The sequence below is a fragment of the Anas acuta genome, chromosome 4 (assembly GCF_963932015.1).
Source record: "Anas acuta chromosome 4, bAnaAcu1.1, whole genome shotgun sequence".
NCBI lineage: Eukaryota > Metazoa > Chordata > Aves > Anseriformes > Anatidae > Anas > Anas acuta.
The window spans coordinates 38,196,897-38,216,959 of record NC_088982.1 but is presented as its reverse complement, the minus strand read 5'-3'; the positions used below and the strand labels follow the sequence as shown (position 1 = coordinate 38,216,959).

The 20,063-nt window shown below is 33.8% G+C and overlaps 1 long non-coding RNA gene across 2 annotated transcripts in view; it reads right to left on the bottom strand.

Moving 5' to 3' along the window:
• Positions 1–2,630: 2,630 nt before the first annotated feature.
• Positions 2,631–20,063, bottom strand: part of LOC137855982 (uncharacterized) — a 37,157-nt gene continuing 19,724 nt past the window's right edge. The window contains exons 2-4 of one of the 2 annotated variants that reach the window (XR_011096113.1): positions 11,928–11,987; positions 8,713–8,825; positions 2,631–4,459 (exon numbers count right to left, since the gene is read on the bottom strand). This is a non-coding gene — a long non-coding RNA (uncharacterized lncRNA). The remainder of the gene's footprint in view (positions 4,460–8,712; positions 8,826–11,927; positions 11,988–20,063) is intronic. The other variant, XR_011096114.1, reaches the window with a different exon arrangement.

Genomic DNA, 20,063 nt, shown 5'->3' with positions numbered 1-20,063 from the left:
CATATGCTGATTAAATAATTGTCAGGTCATGATAGTACAGATGTGATTCAGGCAGTGTAAGGGAACTAAAATTCATAGCTTTGCCAATCACAGACTCAGCCCTACAGACATTGTCAAGCTACAATTAGATACATCAATCAGCAAACTCACTGCTTTAGATGCACATGAGAGAGGTGCCACAGATACATTTACATTATTTTACAGAAGTCATACACAAAGCTAAATGATACAGGATGGCACTTCTGAAGGAACTGACTCCAAAAGATCTGACCCAAGGAGCAACCAGTTTTTCCCTGCTCCTGGAAATGCAACCACACTGAAGACCTGCCATGCTGTTCCCAGGTCTGCTCTCCATGGAAGGACAGGGTGATGGCCACCCAGCTGCCCCGGCACTGCAAGCCTGCCACTGCACCAGCTCATCCTGCAACAGAAAGGTGAAAGAGGGCCCTCTCTGCTTCATCCTGGTCAGCCTAAGCACAGGTGTCCATGGTGTTCCCTGCTCCAGATCCCGAATAGGAAGTCAAAGCTTCAGGTAAATTCCGGTTGCATAGCCTAAAGTCAGCTTATTCTAGGTTAATATAATCTCTGTGTGCTATTTTGGTAATTCATTTCTGGTAACTAAGAAATGTCCCCAGTTTATTATGAGAATCAAAAGAATCATCAGAGCTATAGCAATTTGAGAAGGGTGGATAGACATGAACAATTCTAGCTTTAAGACAATAGGGCTGGTGCAGATTTCTGGTTTGAAGAGTCCTACAGGAATAACTAACGTCAAAGGAATCTCTTTAAGCCATCATTAAAAATGGAAAAAAAAAAATCTGACCTGTTAATCTTTGATGTTTTTCTTTCATATCAATATATGCATTTGTACATGTTTATGAACATCTTTGCTGTCTTGTTTTCTGTATAAAATTTAGGTAGGTGGCATGTCACAGTGTCACACAAACTCTGTGTTTGTGTGCAAATAAACAATAAAACACAATTACATGGCACAGTTGTAGCACAACACATTAAATTCTCTTAACTTACAACTTTATATTACACCCGAAAAAATGCAAATGTGTATTCTCATATCAAAAGATGCAATAGATAGTCAGATTATGACTACCAATTACATTCCAGATGCAAGGTTCCAACAGCAAATGTTTTTTTAATAGTCCATAAAATTTTTACAAGGTTTAGTTTGGGCCGACTTGCAGTTGTCTAAATTTAGTTTTTCTTGCCAAAAACATCCTTTTAGTGAACCACAAAATAACTGTTTTTTTTTTTTTTTTGTTTGTTTGTTTGTTTGTTTTGTTTTGTTTTTCTTTTTAATCACTTTGAAGCTTTCAAAATTTGATACTGAAATTTACAGTACAGATCAGGAAGTAACAGAGAAGGTAGCACACAGTTTCTCAAAGAAAATATTCACTTATAGTGAAAGGTTTAGACTTCATTTCCTTTTATAATGTCATACATAAATGAGAAACAATAGTTTTGGCTATACTAAAACATTCATGATTTAATGCAGCAGAAAGGCCACTACTAGTTATGGAGGTATCAAGTACACTATCCATAAATATCTGCATTTGCATTTACATGTAAAGCATGGACTAGCTTATCTAAAAGTTATTTAAGACAGTATCTTCACGACCTACAAAGCTTTGCTGTATCTGATAGTGTAGAATTAAAAGAAGAAATGTAACCAAGCCTCAAATTATCAATGCTAGGTCAGAGACTTCTTTTTTATAGCCTTTAGGTATACAACACTTTAGATTTACACGGTTTTGCTCCCAAATTTAAACAACACAGATAATCAATTGAGGAAGTGTTACCCATGATGGATTTATAGTGTTAGAAGTTCAAGAATGGTTGCAACAGTGTTCTGGCTTTAATTTGGTGCAATGGTACTGATTCTTTATGTGTCATAAGCAGTGCCACCAGTCCAACTACAAGATATCAATTTTATCACAAAAGCTTTAATTGTGATCTAAAAATTTTAATCTGGTAGCCAACAAGTTCAGAAACATGTCAGGAACATCTGTACTTATATCTGATGCATCATCCATCTGTAACCTCAAATGTCATACCAGTTAGGGCTAAAAAGATACTGTCACCTACATTGATTATATTTTGGCCTTTTAAATGCCATTTGGGGCAGACAAAAGAAAAAACTGTGAAGTTTTCCCCACGAGTATTTACCAAGTATTAACAAAACTGCTTAACTGTACTAAGGAGACTTAAATACATGTATATTAAAGAAGTTGTTGGCCATCAGAAGTAAGTAATGTGTGTGAAAGAACTTATTTAACTGATGATGTTTTTAATACCCAAGAACAGATTAGTTTCTCTGCTATGTTGTTCAAAAGCATTAAATTATTTTAATGAACACGTGACTCTCTTTCTTTCTTTTGTTGTGGAGCTCCATATGCAACCAGTGTTCATGACCAAATCTACTCTTTGAGGGACCTTTTCATTATCGGAGCTTGTTTCATTCTGCTGGGTGTAAAGGACCACGTGGAACTTCCCGCAGGCTAGAGGTGGAAGATCCTGTCTCTCTCTCTCTCCCTCTCCCTCTCTCCCTCCCTCCCTCCCTCCCAGTCTGAAAATCAGAGAGAAACGTTTCTAATTGCTATGCAGATGTAATACCCTTTGTATTGCAAATCTATCCACCTATTATAAATTCCTTCCTCCAAATTCATCTGCAAACATTAAAAACAGTAATATTCTATTGTAGAAAGAATAACAGAGCAGACAAACAAGAATATCAAAATTGATATAGTAGAATAAATTTTGCCTCTGTGTTTGTTAGTTTAGTTTTCAGTATTATTGATTTTAATAGTTAGCCATAAAATCAAATGCAGCAAAAAGCTTCATAGTGAAGGGATTATCATCTCACACCAATCTAATATGCAAGTTTAGTTATCCAATAAAATGAACTACAAATAACATTTCCACAAGTCACTGAATTTCATAACCTTCAGTAAGATTACTAGAGATATTTTTCACCACATCTCATCATGTTTTATTTATTTATTTATTTACTATTAGAATAACTGTTAATATTAGAGCACATTTTTATTTTTTTTTCATTTTTCATTTTTTGGTTCAGGATATTGTGTTTTTGAAGCAAGGAAAAGCTACATGATACGTAATCTTGCCAACTTTTGATTAACAATAAAACTGTTAAGAGTATTGGTCTGCAATATAATGATAAGATTAAACTGTGAAACAAGTTTGATTATAAAAGACCTGGTCTGAAAAAATGTAATCCTGATGTAAAATGCTCTATATTATGGATGGGAAGGAATAATAAACCATCTTATGCATATACTAAAAGTTAAATATTCAATTATATTTTAAAAATCATCCTTATCAGTGAAATACACTTGCTCTACCAAAATAAAAGTTGTATAATTGAAAACGAAAGTTATATCTGTGTCCTTCAACTTTTTCCAAGGTGCCTGTTGATTTTCTCCAGAACACTTCAGATTACTTTTTTTTTTTTTTTTTTTTAGGGGTATGGGATGGGACAGAATGTGGGGGGCAAAACAGGGTGGGATAAAACCTTCCATTTTGTTCAGTCATTTCACTATTAACTAATATATACTGATCATGTAAACCTTCTCCCATCCACATATTTCAAGACATATACTAAAACCGTTAAACTATGGATTTATAAACAATTTTCAATTCATTTTGCATATGGAAAAAATACTACACACTAGTTTTCCACACTTGCATTCATACAGTACTTTTTGGGTTTGATTAATCAATCAGTTTTGAGTGTGTGAATTTTATGCTCTGTGTAAAAAGTGCATTCAGGATTTGCCATTGGCTTATTTGGGCTTTTATAGAGACAATGCTACCTTCTAATTCAGTTTCCAATACAAACACAATGTATTAGCTTCTGCAGAATGCTCAACAGTGGCTGTTTAAGTTAGATAAAAATCAAAACATTAAATTTGCTGAGTGGTACAAATATTTGACTGACAATTCATTTGCTCACCTCTGATTAACAAGTTTTTTTAAAAGCCTTCTCAAATCTAGAATAAACTCTAGGACTGTTGGTCATGCAGGTCTTCAGATTCACACCTTAGAAAACAAAGTGGTAAGTTAACCAGTCTAGATGAAAGTACAACTGCATTTTTTTGGGTCTAACCAGGCAATATTATGGCTCATATATCTAAATTCAGTGGCATAGATCTAAACATTCTTGGGATGTAAACAATGTAGTGTTCAGAAAGAGAGATAGCTCTTCAAGGAATTTGAAACAACCGAGGATCACTGTGGCTCCGAGAAGTTGCTGCTATACACATTGATAACTCCTATGCTTATAACCCCCTTCCTACATGACTGTTGGTTTACCAGGTATTACATTAAACAAATTCCTTCTACCAGAACTTCTTAATTTTCCTGTTACATCAAGGAATTCAATGGAGCTTTATGTTCAAGGCAGAAGTTCTCATTCATTAGGCACCTACGAACATTACAGAAGACACGGTTTTAATTCAGCATCACTAGGTTTTCTTACCTGGTTGAAAATGTGCAAGTTAATTAAAGGAAAAATAAAGGTTAAAAGCTGGTACCTTTCAGTTGACATCTTCTAGCCAAAAGATCAGTATGAAGCAATGGTGAGGGAAGAGGAAAAAGAATAAAAATTAAGCAAGACAAAAATAACTATAATTAGCCAAAAAGGGCAAAGATTTTATGACAAGTAGCTATGCACTAGTTATTTTACAATTTTTGGGGCCCCAGCAAGAAGGAACTGAATGATGGATGTAGTACCATTCTTCTTCAGACCATGAGAACATGCCACTTCTTGTTGTGGACTAAGAAGCATCACTTCCATTAAAAGAAAGAATGTGACATTTTTTCTACCCCACCCCAATGTATTTTAGGACATACCATAATAAAAGCCAGAAAGCTAATGAAAAGCATCTAATTTTATGGTCTAGTACTTTTTTAGTTTTCAGGATTTCTAATAAATATTTTCGCTTCTACTCTAATTCTATTTAAGATATTGCATTGTTTTTGTTTGTTTGTTTTAATTTAGATAATGCATGTACCTTCATTTTCAAACAAAAACAAAAACAAAGCAAAGCAAAACAAAATAAAACAAACAGAAAATTTCCAGATTACCAGGCAAAATGATTATATTATATGCTGGTATTCTACTGATACTTTATAGATGATAGGTGCACTCACCATATTTCTTTCCCATTGCTTTTGTTCTCCACATCAGATAAGAAATACTTTGGTGGATTTTTTTCTATGAAGTCTAGTTCAGAATACTCGACTCTTCATGTTATTCCAAAATTTCTCTTGGCATGCTATATTTTATGCAATAGTCTAGATATCACTCCAGCTATCTTTCTGCATGGACAGTATGTACTGTTCTAGTTTAATAACAGTTATTTTCCTTGCAACACTATATTGGTTCCAACTAAGAAAGAAAGCAGAAAGAAAATAAGCTTTAATGTTATTTTTGAGGTGGCAGAACAAGACATGTATGATACTATTTCTGCCTGCTGGTTGGCCTTGATCATACTGTCACCTGCAGTATTCTGTTTTACCCACACAGATGAAGGAACATGGTTATTATATGTTAAATAAAGTAAGGATACTAGAGATTTAGCATACTTTGATTTCGGAGGAAAGCACGTCTTCATAAAAATTTACCTGCATAACTTCATGATTAATTGAAAATATGCTAGTACAGCATCTTTACAGGTTATTGTTACACGGCTTGCACAAGTGTAAACTGATTCCAAATGTCAACAAAAATGCCAAGCATACCTACAGGCTATGAAAATAAATACCAAGTCTACTCATTTCATTTCATCAGACTTCAGTCAAAGCCAACAAAAATAAATCTAACTTTCACATGTAAAAAATATCTTCACATTATAAACCGCTATCTGAATTGTACATTACTTTTCAATATGTTTCCGCCTTTTGAAAATGCTGTAATCTATTTTATTTATTTGCAACAGAGTTATTATGTATAAGCAAAACAAGGCAAGTACAAATAATCTTTGCAACTAAACAGTTGTAATATATATTTGCTGTACCATAATTAAAAGTCTCTTTTTTTCCTTACTGAACCTCAACAGCTGCTGCACCTAGTGCAATTGTGTTAATATGTTTCTAAACAATAATTTAGGGTAACAGTTTTGCTCCAGATTTTTGAATAAGAGCCCTGTAAAACACAGTAGTTTTGATGTATATGCATGCTGATAAGAGTTATTTCCACCATGTGTATATGCTGGAAATAAGAGCCAATCATCTGGCCAGTGCATTTTAAATTTGGTAATCTTTCTGCTCAATTGATATCAGCAGAATGTTGAACATTCAGTGGGTCAGGACATTTTATTAGGAGACTCTGGTTTTAAATTCTTGCTTAAAACAATTCATCATTGCCCTTTCCATCTGAAGAAGTTTTACGTTTTGAGAGTTAATTTACTGTACAGACTTTGATTTGATAGGCCCTGAACCTTCTGCTCACAAGTTAGTTAACATTACATTTTTCCTACTCTTTCCTTTTTAATCTTCAAAATCATGGTTGATTTCCCCATAATGAATAATTAACAAAGTAAACTGTTCTGCTGCATGAATTTGAAAGGAAACAGAATAGCAAAATAGCTTTTTGCCTTTATAGTTGGGGTAGAGAAGTGTAATTCTGAAAAAAGAAAATGAATACATGTGTATATATTCAACTCCTTCACAGGCCAGCCGTCGCTATCTGGAGATATCCAGCCACATTTTGCTGCAGGGTAAACTGGCTCACATTTCATTCACTACCAGGTTGCATCCATTGAAGCCAGAGTAATTTATTTTATCACGTTTCTATTAGCTGTATGTAAACCAAAAATGACCATATTTTGTTAGGGGTAAACATTCAAAATCTGAACCAGAAGGGTTTACTTTCAGAGATTCCAGCACAAAATACCTGACTTACTGAACCACATCATTCCTTCACTAATGTTTTTAAATCTTTCTTAGATCACAACAAAAAAATAGAAGGTAAAAAAAAATAAATGAATAAGAGCCTACTAGACAAAGCTGAAAAAGAACATTTGCATTTGAGGTGCTGAGCACACTATCTATATACTGAATTATTTTACACTGACTTCTGACAACAGAAAATGCTGCAGATATGTTTCTGCAGGTTCCCCAGCAGATCTGGTGAATCTGTATTTTCTCTCAAAATGTCTGGTAAAATTCTATACCACAGAATAAAAATATATTTTCATACTCAAAAATTATATACAAATTTTAATTTGGTATACATATATTTAAGTTGAATTAAAAAGTAATTTTTACATAAGAAGATGGAAAATGTATATTTCTTGATACATATATTAATACTGGAATCACGTTTAACTACAGAACCTCAAGAATTCTTATACAAGCAAATATACAGTATATATCATGTTTCCCAGAGTTCGTGATTTCCCTCTTTAAAATTCTGCAATGAATTTCTTTACAGTATTCTTCAGACTCTAAATCAGATTTTTTTTCCTGGGCAATAAAAAATCATGTGCATCTTAATTCTAAACTAATAACAATTCCATGAATGAGGCTCTAACATAATTAAAGAAGCCTAACAGTGTAATTAGATAAATGATTTTTTGAAAACTAGATTTACAGTAGTTTGGCTATTCTGTTAAAAGCCTACATACATATGCTCATTCTCTGAGGTAACTGAAGTTATTTTACCTTTTATTCACAAAGATACATGCATATTTACACCTCATTATCAGAGTCTGGATTTTCTTGGCTTTATGCCTGACTTGTAATAAGTTTTTTTGAAACAAATAACGATGTGATATAATCAGTATGTTCTGATATTAGAAAATGAAAAAAGTGCAGATTATTCATTTCAAAACGTAAAGGAGAAACTTCTCATTAGAAATAAAATATAAAATAAAATAAAATAAAATAAAATAAAATAAAATAAAATAAAATAAAATAAAATAAAATAAAATAAAATAAAATAAAATAAAATAAAATAAAATAAAATAAAATAAAATAAAATAAAAGTCCACTCTTCTCTAAATCACAATAACAAAAAATAAAACATAGTTTTATGAGTTTCTTTTTAGTATTTGCCTCTGAATTCTGAGTTTTGCTGGGCCTTTCAAGATTAACTTTCATAATCAAAAAGACAACAGCGTTCTACTATGTGAAGTCTAAAATAAGTAGATGCTCACATCATTCTAATTTAATAGAGTCCATAGTGATATTTCCAATTAAGACTCCTCCCACGCCAGCCAAAAAACTGTAAATGTTTTAGTGTGTGTGAGGAAAACTCTCCTCAAGAAAAAACTCTGAGAATAACTTGAAAAAGCCTTTTTCAATGAATATAGGCCTATTACTCCACTGTTTCTTCATTTTTTTAACCTTATGAAATATTTAACGTTCTATGAAGTAGAATTCTTTAATTCATTATTTTTTTGTATTATTATTATTATTGCAAAGCCATATCTGTTGTGATATCTAACAACTGGAAAGTGTATTTGTAAAAATCAGTATTAAGAACTCATCCTTTGTCACTGCAGTTTGGTAACCAAGAAGAACAAAGAACAAGAACAACAGGAATGACAAGAACTCCCTTTGACCTCAGGTGTGCTGGATAAAAAATAGACTGTTACCTCCTTGAATTAATAGAGTGGAAATTCATGACAGTGGCAATTATAATTCTGAGTACTTCCACACCCTTCTACTTACCCAAATTAATTGTTAGATCATAACCAGTTTTCTCATGGTATTCCTTCGACAATAGCTTTGTGATGATGATGCGTGATGGGATTTCAAGCCTCACAAAGGACCCTTATTGCCTACTGAGGAAAATAAGAACATTCTTAACAAATATTTCATTTACTTTAACCTGAATGTTCCTCTGTTCTCACGTGTATTTCCTAAGTATTTTTGAAGATACCAACAAGTATTTCTGAAGATATCTGGAATACTTCATGTGTTTGAGACAAATATGTTTAGATTTACAATGTAAACAGGCAGTGGAAAATGAACAGTATTTCTAGTCCATTTTTAAATGTAATAGAGAAAGAAAAGTTAAAAAAAAAATAAAAATAGGCAGTATTCCAGTTTACCTGGAATAACCAGTAACCTGGTTTCAGGTTATCTGTAATGCAATTTTGTATTAAAACAGCTATGTGTTTAAATGTAAAAAATTCTTCCAATGTCAATATTACAGTAAAGTAAACATTTACTATTTTCAATTCATACGTATTTACTTAAGATCATACTTCAGAAAACAAGCCAAGAAGTAAAATGTGAATTGTTTTGATAAGATTTTGACAATTTGAATCTGGTGTCTATTTTTACTTAAAATTATTCCTTACAAAAAGGCACGTGCCATAGATTTAAATTTACTATATGGAGGAGGCAGTAAGTCGTCATTACTGTTGGAATTTAAATTTTGGGATTTATTTGTCAATGCTGAACTGTAATGTGTTAACTTTTATAACACTGGGCTTGATTAACACACCCAACTTTTCTTTCTCTCATAGCTTGAAGAGTTGCCCACTTCTTCACAGGATCTCCTGACATTTTGTCTGACAAATTCTTTCTTGCTACTGTATCAATCCAGGACAGCAGTAATTCCCTTCATCTTTTCCATTGCCACACTATAGCTTCTTTTTTTTTTTTTTCCCCCACTTTTTTTTTTTTTTCCCCCACTAAAAATTTAAGTTTGTAATAGAGTTTCTGTGCCTGTATGATGCATGCACCAGAAAGCAGAAAACCACCAGTTCTTGCAGGCTTCAACTTAAAGTAGAGGGAAGACAAGTATGTATACAGTCTTCCCATTCAGAACAGGCTTTGGTTTCTGTCATGTAGAAAGACAAGAGTTGCCAACAGTAAACAAGGCATAAGCTGTCAGTTCAGGTACTTCAAGTTGTCACAGGTACTCACACCATCTTCCAAATCATATTTTGGCCAAGACTGACAGTACTGTGTAAATCACCAAAGACAGTCTATTCATTCTGGATAAAGCCAGTTGCACAAATGTAAAAATACCTGCATGAACACAAAGCAGCCTGGCTAACTGAAAGAAATCCAAAAGTTTTACTCCTGCCTTACCTACAAATCATATTCTGCTTGAGAAAATTAAACTGCAACTGTGTTCTTGTGCCTTACCTTTCTGTGCTGAAGCACTTTGGTGGTCCATCTGACAATTTTTACAATACCTCATCCTCTTTCAGTAAGCTATTTCCATAGTCTCCACTGCTTGCTGGGAGCTAGGCTTTGTTTGTCTGTATGGCTTGCTTTTCTCTGCAATAAACTACAACACTTTGATAGTACCTTGGGTGTTTTACTAGGGGGAAGAGAACTCTTCCTTCCCACCTACCTGCTGGTGAGGAAAAAAACAAAAAAGAAAACAAGAACAAACAAACAAAACCAACACAACAACAATGAAAGAATTCCAGGGTCCTAAAACTAAATGTATGCACACTGAAAGATATGTGCACAAACAGAAAACAGACATAGGCAGATCTTGTTTAAGATCAGTGAGTCTTCCTACATCTTCAATTGTACTCATAGTGCATCAGATCTTTGTTAACCTAATGTTAAAATATACGAAGACAAAAAAGATTTTCTTAAATGCACCTTGTATAAATCTGTAAGACAAGGCACAGGAAAAGAACAGTGACAACAGCACTGCCTGAGCAAAATGCAAATGTTGTAGAGCCGCAATCAGCATAAAGAAATTGGAAGCAGGAGTAAAAGAAGGAGGTTGATACTTTTAAGACAGAAAACATGTCTGACCATACTCCAGCTCCCAAGCCACAAAGAGCTGGACTGGATGCCAGAATACAACTTAATTTCATGTCAACATGGGCAACAATCATAAAAATATCAATACTGGGACTAATGATTCCTTCTGAAGAATCAAAGGACCTGTCATCAGAAACTCTTTTGTTTGCTGGAAATCTGTTCAAGCAGTACATAAATGATTCAGAGTCCTTCAGTCCTCTTCCATCTCCATTAAGTACTGTTCCACTGAGAGAGCAGCAAGTTTCACAGCATTACAAGGGAAGGGAATGTTAAATATCTGCTGTCTTGTTTTCAGGGTGCAAGCCAAATCATACACCCCCTCTGCCTATTTTTGTAAGGGGTGGATATGAACCAGAATCTATTCTGATTTCTATTTCCATATTTCCTTGCTATTTTTTTTTTCTTTTTTTACCAGTTGCTCAAAATTGTAGCCACTGTTTTGAATAAAAACTCCTTCTTCCATTTGCCTGGTTAAAACACAGGCACTTTGCAGGACCAATGCAGCAATCTTGCCACAGTAACTGTTCATAGGTGAAAGTCAGGTCACTTGCTACCCTCACCATTGCTTTAATTATCTGCCTTGCCACATGCCTTACCACATACAATCAACACAATCAAAACAGAAAAGATAATATTAGAGAGAATGTGGGTTTTGAGCACTTGGTAATATGATTAAAAAAAAAAAAAAAAAGGCAAAATGATGACAAGATAGGCACTTAAATAATGAAAAAAAAAAAAAAACAGTGAAAGTTTATGGTGTGTGCAATTAAATTGTTGAAATGTTTTCCATTTTGTAAAGGTAGAAATCTGTGAAATCCTTTTGTACAACACATCTAGAAAGTTAGGACCAACATATATACTTAAAAAGCCTTTTTAATGTGAGCATAGCTTTTAAAGATATTTTTTTTTTCTCCTTTCTACAGTAAAGCTTTTTAACAGCATCATTTCTCATTTAGACTGAGCCATGCAATAGTAATTTCCAAACCATAAACAGGCAGCAAGCTACAGATGCAAATTACCAGGAAACCATCACCCTTTTCCCCTTAAAAGCCTGAAATGTTCTGCACAGCACAACACGACACAACAATGTCTGAATGCATTGCTGGCAACATGAAGTGGAATTTCAAGACAGAAAGTGTACTGACCATAGTATCACATGAAAGGACTGGCATTTTGCTGTTTCCCAAGTAGCAGGGTGTACTATTCTAGAAAAGAAAAAACACAGTATTATTTCAGTGAACATCCTGGATATGTACCCTTACAAGTTTCTGCTTGCCTCTCTTCTAAAGGTATATGGGATTTGTTCCCATGGATTAGTGCAAGGCCACCTGAAGAACATTAGATGTAATCATCAACCTGACCTCATCAGAAACTGTATTCCATTTCTCCCTCAACCTGTGCCCTTCTAATGTCATTAATTAGATATCTGGCCGCAGGCAGCCTCCTTAATGAAAAATGTAATGCAGTGCAGCAGCAAAACAGCGTAAAGACCAAATCTATCAGCTCTGTGGGCAGAGGATGAAAAGTGAAAAAAAAGGATTTTCTGTCTTTAGGGAAGACACACTAAGAATGGCAATACAAAATCCCATGTCATGGAAACAAGTAAAAAAAGGCTTTCCAAAAACTGAAGTGTAAACTGTTCATAATCTCACAACAAACAACAAAACAGGAATACACCATATTTTGTGTGTGTGGTTTTGTTTGTTTTGTTTTTATCACTTTCCACAGATTATTAACTCCTTAGAATACATGTTAACTATAACCAGGGGTCAAAGACAGCCTTCTGAGAGTGCGCCCAACTGAGAGAAGGCAGTCCTTACCAAGACATCTTCAGGAAAAAAGAAAAAAGTAAAGAAAAAAAAAAGTAAGTTCACAATACCTCCAGAGGAAGGTTTTATTCTTTGTGGACCAAACGCTGAAGGACAATGAAGTTCTGATACAAGGAAAGGCAGATGCACACACATGGACAGGATGGGAAGGACGTCATACCATTAAACCAGCAAAGGAATGGATTTGGTACAGAAAATGGTGTGAATGGGGCTTGTAGTAGTGAAGTAACAAGCAGTGAATCCTACATTACAACAACTCATAGACATTACTTTGACTATGCCAAAGACTCTGCTTTCTTTATACATCCAGCTAGCAGTCTAGCCAAGTGCCAGGATAATATCCTAGAGGGAGAAGCTAGTACTGAGACCATCTAAGCACAGCAATATCCAGTTCCTCTCAGTTAATTTCTCAATCCCAAAAGTCAACATTGAAATGAATTCATTAGTTATGAATCATTCCTTGTCACACTTGTCCTTACATCTCACTGAGTTCATTTATTTTGTATTTTTCCCACTGTTTCCACTTTACAAGCACAAAGCCCTAGGGAAGCATTATATTTTCCCACTGGCTACATTGATCAACATAAGAAACACAGAGCCTCAGATTTATTGTCTTGAGCACAGGCTGGCAATGAAAGAATTCCAGGGTACTAAAGCTAAATGTACGCGCAATGAAAGATGTGTTCATGAACAGGAAATAGACATAAGCAGACCTTGTTTAAAATCAGTGAGTCTTCCTACAGCTTCAGATGTTCTCATAGCCCATCAGATCATTGTTAACCTAATGTTAAAATATATGATGAAGACAAAAAAAGACTTTCTTAAATACACCTTGTTCTCTATCCTGTCAGCAGAGGCACACTGCCCACATAAATTTGAATATAATTTGGAACATCTGTGAAATAAATAATGTTCCTGTGGTCAGTAGACCTTGTTATTTGTTTATTCACCAAATATTGACGTTCAGTTAATTTTCCATTGATAAAGGTGCTTCTGCTGAGAAAAATGAGGCCCCACAGAAATTTCTCATCTAAGGAAATCTGAAAACAAGTGTTAGATCTCAACCAAAAAGAGAGAGGGAAAGAGGGAGGGAAAGAGAGGAAGAAAGAGAGAAAATGATAGTGTTCACAAGTAACCAGATACGTGACTCTTCAAAGTTTTAGTACATGCACATAATTTAAAATTCTCTGATTACATCTACTGATTTTAACAGGAATGTTCCTAACATACCAACTTGAGCATTAGCAGTCATTGTAGAATGAAGCCCCTGAACAATAGACTATACTAGCAATACTATGGCGTAAAATAATGATATTTTCAAATATAAATGTCCCATAGAAAAAAAAATAAAAAAGCAATACTACCTCTGTTAACTCAGAGCAAAACCAGTAAGTCTGATTCTAGTTTTAAAGCACTCTTTTAACTATCTCCCTCCGGCAATGAAAGAATATGCAGAGAGTTTTAGTGAAACATTAAAAAAATCTCACTTTCAGTGTTTTGAAGTCTTGCTTATTTATTTTTTTTCAACTTCACAGCATTTTAAACTCACAGAAGGAAGCATATCAAATTCAAAAACTTTCTGTTTTCTATCTACCTTGATACATGCTGAATATAATACACCAAATATGACATGATAATGGCTTCAAGGTAAAGAAAAGGGGAATAGTGTCAGTTGTGCAGTTGCCTCAAAATATAGAGTATTGTTGTGAACTGAAAAATGGCATTTGCCATTACTGCACCATAAAAGTTATACTTGCAATTCAGTACTACACAGACACAAGTCATTGCATGGTTTATGTCTCTAAAAATAAATCATAACTTTTCCAGGTAATTGCAGTACCATCCGATTTCTCCTAGAATAGGTTCATAAATAAGGTATATTAAAAAAAACCACAGTTGTTTCACCCATTATAGCAAACAGAGGAATGAAATCATCCCATTAAATTCAGTATTAGACAAGCTTTAAAAAAAACTTATTACTCCTTTACCTCAAGTGTAGAGTCATAGATATCAATTCATATTTTAAGGCTACATCTTTTATAAGTGCAGACAGGATTTTTCTCATTTTGGAACATAATGAATATAATTATTCTCTGCCTTGGGTCACTTTTAGTTTCCTAATCACAAATCTCTGCAAAATTGAAGTATGATTTTGAGGACTGATAAAGAATAACAGAGAGACTATAGTATTTATTTTTTTCCATTTCAAGTTGTTTTAATAAGAGAAACAAATTTTAAAATATTTTCATTAAATATGAAGGGACATTTTTTTTTTCTCAGAGAATTTCTTTTTTTTTTTTTTTTTTTTTCCTGCAGTAACCAATAAAAATTTAAGAAATAAAGATATTCCTCTGAAAAGAATAAATCCAGTTCAAGTAATCCTTCTGAAATTTCATTGTAAGTGTCTTGGCTAAAAAAAATGAACAGGTCAAAAAAAATTAGGCACATTCTGGAAAGTACACTGAAGTATACGCAACTATCAAACTCCAATGACGTCAGAGTTGCTTCTGTATACTTATAGAGGACTGATACATTTTTCTTTCTCATGGAAACTATTTTTTTCCATCCTGTTGATTTTATTAATATAAAAACAAATATTAATCATACAGCAATAATGCAGTGATTTTTTTTTTCCCTCAGAGTCCTAATTGTTTCTGACGTATCTCTAATCCTCTTACAAAATCCAAATATAAACAAGTTTTAATTTAGATATTAGTTCTTCTCAGACACTGAAGACAATAGAATGATGCAGAAATTATCTCAAAAACACACTTCCCTAGGCAACCCATGGAATCCATAAATTGATTATAAGATACAACAATGAGAAAAACAAAAAATGGTATACACATTTATAAGTATCTGTAGGGTACTTATATCAGGTCATGTATAATATATACATATATATATATGCACACACAAAACTAAAGTTGAAGTCTCTAAATTTCATTTACCTTGAATACAATTTTTACAATGGAGGGATGAATTACTGCTATCTCTATAAAGAAATTTGAATCCTGAATCTCTAATGCTCCTCATGATAAACACTAGCCCTAACAAAATGTTCTTGGTGGTGGTGGTGGTGGTGTTTTTTTCTGTTTTGCCTTTTGTTTCTTTCTTTCAGTTAGGCAGAGATGGAAGAAATGCAAAAAATACAATTATACAAAAGCCCATAAATTGCTTCTTCTTGCAAGGACCAAGGAGCTTTATTTGATTAAGGAAATCAGCTTTTCTTCTTGTTTTACCTGTCTTTTTTTTTTTTTTTTTTTCCTGATGCTTATCCATCTAGATTTCCTTGTTTGTAATCTTTTGAAAAAGAAGCATTTGTAATGACCAAAAATCTCTAACCAAGTTAAAACATATGTAAATTTTTTATTCATCTCCTTTTCCTGCTTACAATATGGACAACAGAAAGCAGTTGGGCAAAGAAAAATCTTTTACTTAATCAGAAACTAATAACCTCTGGTATTCTTTCATTATTGGGATTCATCAGCTGTAATCATCTTTAGTTCCGAAACCCTGAGGACACGGGATAACAAGAGTTAAGCACGTTGCTTAGGGAAAAGTCCTTCTAGAAGTAAGTCTAGTTGTCAATATTGAGAAGATAATCTAATAATCTATTATCCTACAGAGATTCATATTTTAATTTAACTTGGCTAATTAGACCTATAACTCTAAGGATCTGCAAATACCCTTTAATACTATTGATGGTAGAAATCTAACTGAAAGTAAAGCTGAGACATTTGTTTGTTTGGAGATTTACATCATCTCTCTGTCTTCTAAATATTTAATGATGAAAACAAAGTCCTTTGAGGAAGCATCATCTTCTTGCTCTTTAAGAAGAAGGTAAAAATAAGTCTCTCCTTAGGTCCCTTAGGAAAGATTTTGACACAATTATAAAGATAAAGCTTAATTTAAAAAAAAAATAATAATAAAATAAATTTCAAAGACGAGGAAGCTGACATAGGAAAATTACCAACAGAACAATAAAAACAATTATACCAAAAATAAGAAGGTAGTAGTATTTTGATATTGGCCTCCCAAGATCCTCTTAAATACACATTCCAGAAATAGAGAAATGACAGTTTCCACTAACTAACTTTTGATAAAAAAGGTTTTGAATTTAGCATTTTTCTTTTCTTTCAAATCAATTAAATAAGAAAAACAAAACCAACACAATTTATTCTATTAATTTCTCTCATTTCAACTGTCAAATGTGTTTTGAGGACCCCTTTTGACTGACAGGTGGCCCCATTAGATTCCCACTGGAAGAGGTGGGAATAGAAAACACAGGTTGTTTTTACTTTGACAAATTACTCGGTTATAGATCAACAACTACAACAAAAAGTTCTGTTCCTTCCTCCTTTGTTTTCTCCCACTTGCCTTCCACTCACAGCCACTACATGCTCACCACAAAAGGTCACTAAGCTGACTGTGATATTCTCTACAGTTTGCACCACCACTGGTACCCATGTTTACTCCCTTGATGCAAATTTACTCAAAGCAAGCCTGGTGAACCAAGGAGGCATTTTTGAAATAATTGCCTGCTTTCTTACATTGTTTTAAATTTTAATAACCACCTAGGACTACTTGCCAGAATGGATATGTGCAGTTAGGTGTGAGGGTTATAGTATGTGTGGGCAGTGGTAAGAGAAACAGGGAAATGACAAAATTTCAAAACCAACCTTTTGCTACTGTTACCTTCAAAAGCAATGGCCAACAATCTTCTATAAATGGCAGAGATGATTGTGCTAAGTATGAATGCTACAATTACTCAGCAGTCTATGAAACAGAGACACCAATCCCATTTTCAAATCAGAATCTTAAGCTATGCATCAAAATGAGGTAGTGGCCAGTGTTTCCCACTAAACATCATTTTTCTGTGTAAGCAACATTATGTGTTATGTGAAAATCGAAACTTTAGGAATATCATATATACACATGTATATGTTAACTTATGAATTTTGTTGTTGTTGTTCGTTTGTTGGTTTTGGTAAAATCATGTCATACAGCAATTTAATTATCTATCATTTAGGAAGATTAATATGATTATTAATATTCTAGTTCAGTACCACATATATTTTACTACATCCAGATGCGAAGAAGTCCCCTTAATTATTTCTTCATGTCTTTTCTGAAATTGTGGTTGTTTGCTTTCAGTAACCAGTATCAGTAAGAGGAAATAATGTTCACAGGATATATGCTATGTTTGAACAGTGAACTCATCAGGTGCCTTCTCTGTACAGTGCCACTGAACCTGCCAATCAACGTGGGCCCTGTTTACAAAACTATTATGTACATCCCCAGCTAGGTAAGTTAGGTATGAACTCCAGAAAGTTGGAATCTTTTTCTTTTGTTGGGTAACTACAGCACCCAATAATACTTGTAATCCTCACACCTCTTCCCTAACTTCCTTTTCTTTCTGCAGGTTGATGCCTCATACAAAACAAGGCTGCCAAGCCACCCTACTGACTTCCTGCTCTAATATGTAGAAAACCTACCACTGAGGATATCATGTTCAGTTTGAAACTTTTTAAAGTCTGTAGGTTGGAAAGAATGAAATATATTTTTTCAGATTCAGCAAAGGAAAACAAAAGTGAATAACAGTAAAAGAAAAATAGAGTATGAGTGTGAACAAATGGTCTCAAGTAATAATTAATATGCTGCCTGGAAACTGTAAGTAAATGAGTTGTCTAATGTCTAGTGACTGAAGCAGAAAAATAGCATAGTAAAAGTAATACAAAGTTTTTAGGTGTAATGAAATTGTGAAAAAAATAATCCATTTTCAATTAAGAGGTCTCTTATTATGATTCATTATGACTGTATTTCATGTCTTTTTGAATCGTTTCACATCTACAATGAAATTATTTCATTTTCCTTATTTTAGTGGGTTTCCTTTTAACATTGAGTCCTCTAGAAGTCTGTTTGCTCTCTTTATTTCTCAGTATAGGTGTGAGTGCCAGCACTTTGATTCATGTGCATAACTTATTTATTACAATCCTGATTAAATATTTAATGCTATGGATAGGTTATGGAAATTCTTATGAATTGCTGACAGTAGTGGGTGTTAACAGTCACTTTTCATTTAGGACAGATGTAAAGAACCATTAAGCTCCTTTATGTAGTTAGGCAGTTGTGACAGTAACTATCTGATAACTCAGACACACCAAACTGCCCTTCTGCTCCTCCACCCTCTTATTTATTTTGGGAGCTAGCTAAGTCCAAGTATATGGATGAATTCAACTGCTATTTGGGGAAAGCTAAGAGATTTTAGAGAATAAAGCAGAAATGAGAATGAGAGTAAGAAAGCACAAAGCAGTCTGAACAGGTATTGTAGCATGTCTCTGTAAAAATATTAAAGGAAAGATCTCATTTTTGGGCCCAGTGATAGTCATAGGAGATTGAGGAGGCCATACACAAAGAACATTGTTCTCTGAATATTCTCTAAGTCAGGAACATAGGATATGGGAAGTTTCTTACACGTGAAGTGTAAGAACTTCATCAGCAATACCTGATCCTAGTATTTTTTGCTGTTAACACAAATACACAAAGACTGAATTTTGCATATTTAACCTCAAGTGGTAAAGATAACTGAGTTACGCTATCTACTTTATTACTCATTTTTGTCTCTTCAGGAGAGTCACCCTATTTACCATCAAGAAAACTGTGCAACAAGTGGTTCTGTAAAATGCTACATACAGTTAAAAAAAATAGGCATGTTGTTGTTACTTATGATGTGTCTGAAAAGAATAATGTCTCACAGACTTGGAGGGAACTAGATGGCATGACAGAGGAAATTGGGAATCATTAAATTGCAGGGAAAAAGATGTTGTGGAAGAAAATTAAAGAACTTAAAGAAAATTAAAGAAAATTAAAGAACTAAAAGACGCATATGCCACGTAGAGCAGAAAAAGACTGAGTAAAACACTTCTGTATCTCCCTATGAAATACTGAAGGCAGAAAGAGTGAGAAATGTTTTAAGATTTCTTTTTAATTTTGTTTTGGGGATTTTTTTCTCTTTGTTTTCTGAAGGACAGTTTTGCTAAGAGTTTCATGAGTGTTAGTATCAGCTCAGATAAAAGTGTCTTTGAAACTCTTCCTGTGAGCCTTTTTGTTTCATTATTTTATTCTTGAAGAAGGAGTTGCCTATTTTCTCCTCCTTTGAAGAGGGGAAATACTATCAACCACCAGACTAGAAAAAAAAAGTCTTTGAACTAAATTAACTATGGTATTTTAAGCTATTATTATTAAGTTGCAATCTTCTGTACCATCAAAGGAATGAGTCAGTATAAACCCAGTATCACTTATTAGTTCTTCAGACTGGCTATAAGTGTAAAGCTGGCGTAAATCAGTATAGGTTCCCCTGCTTCCTTAAAGCAGTGCTGATATATACTGGACCTGCTCTTCTCACCGCTTAGTGACACAAAATCTAAAAGCAATTTTCTAAGCTGGGTG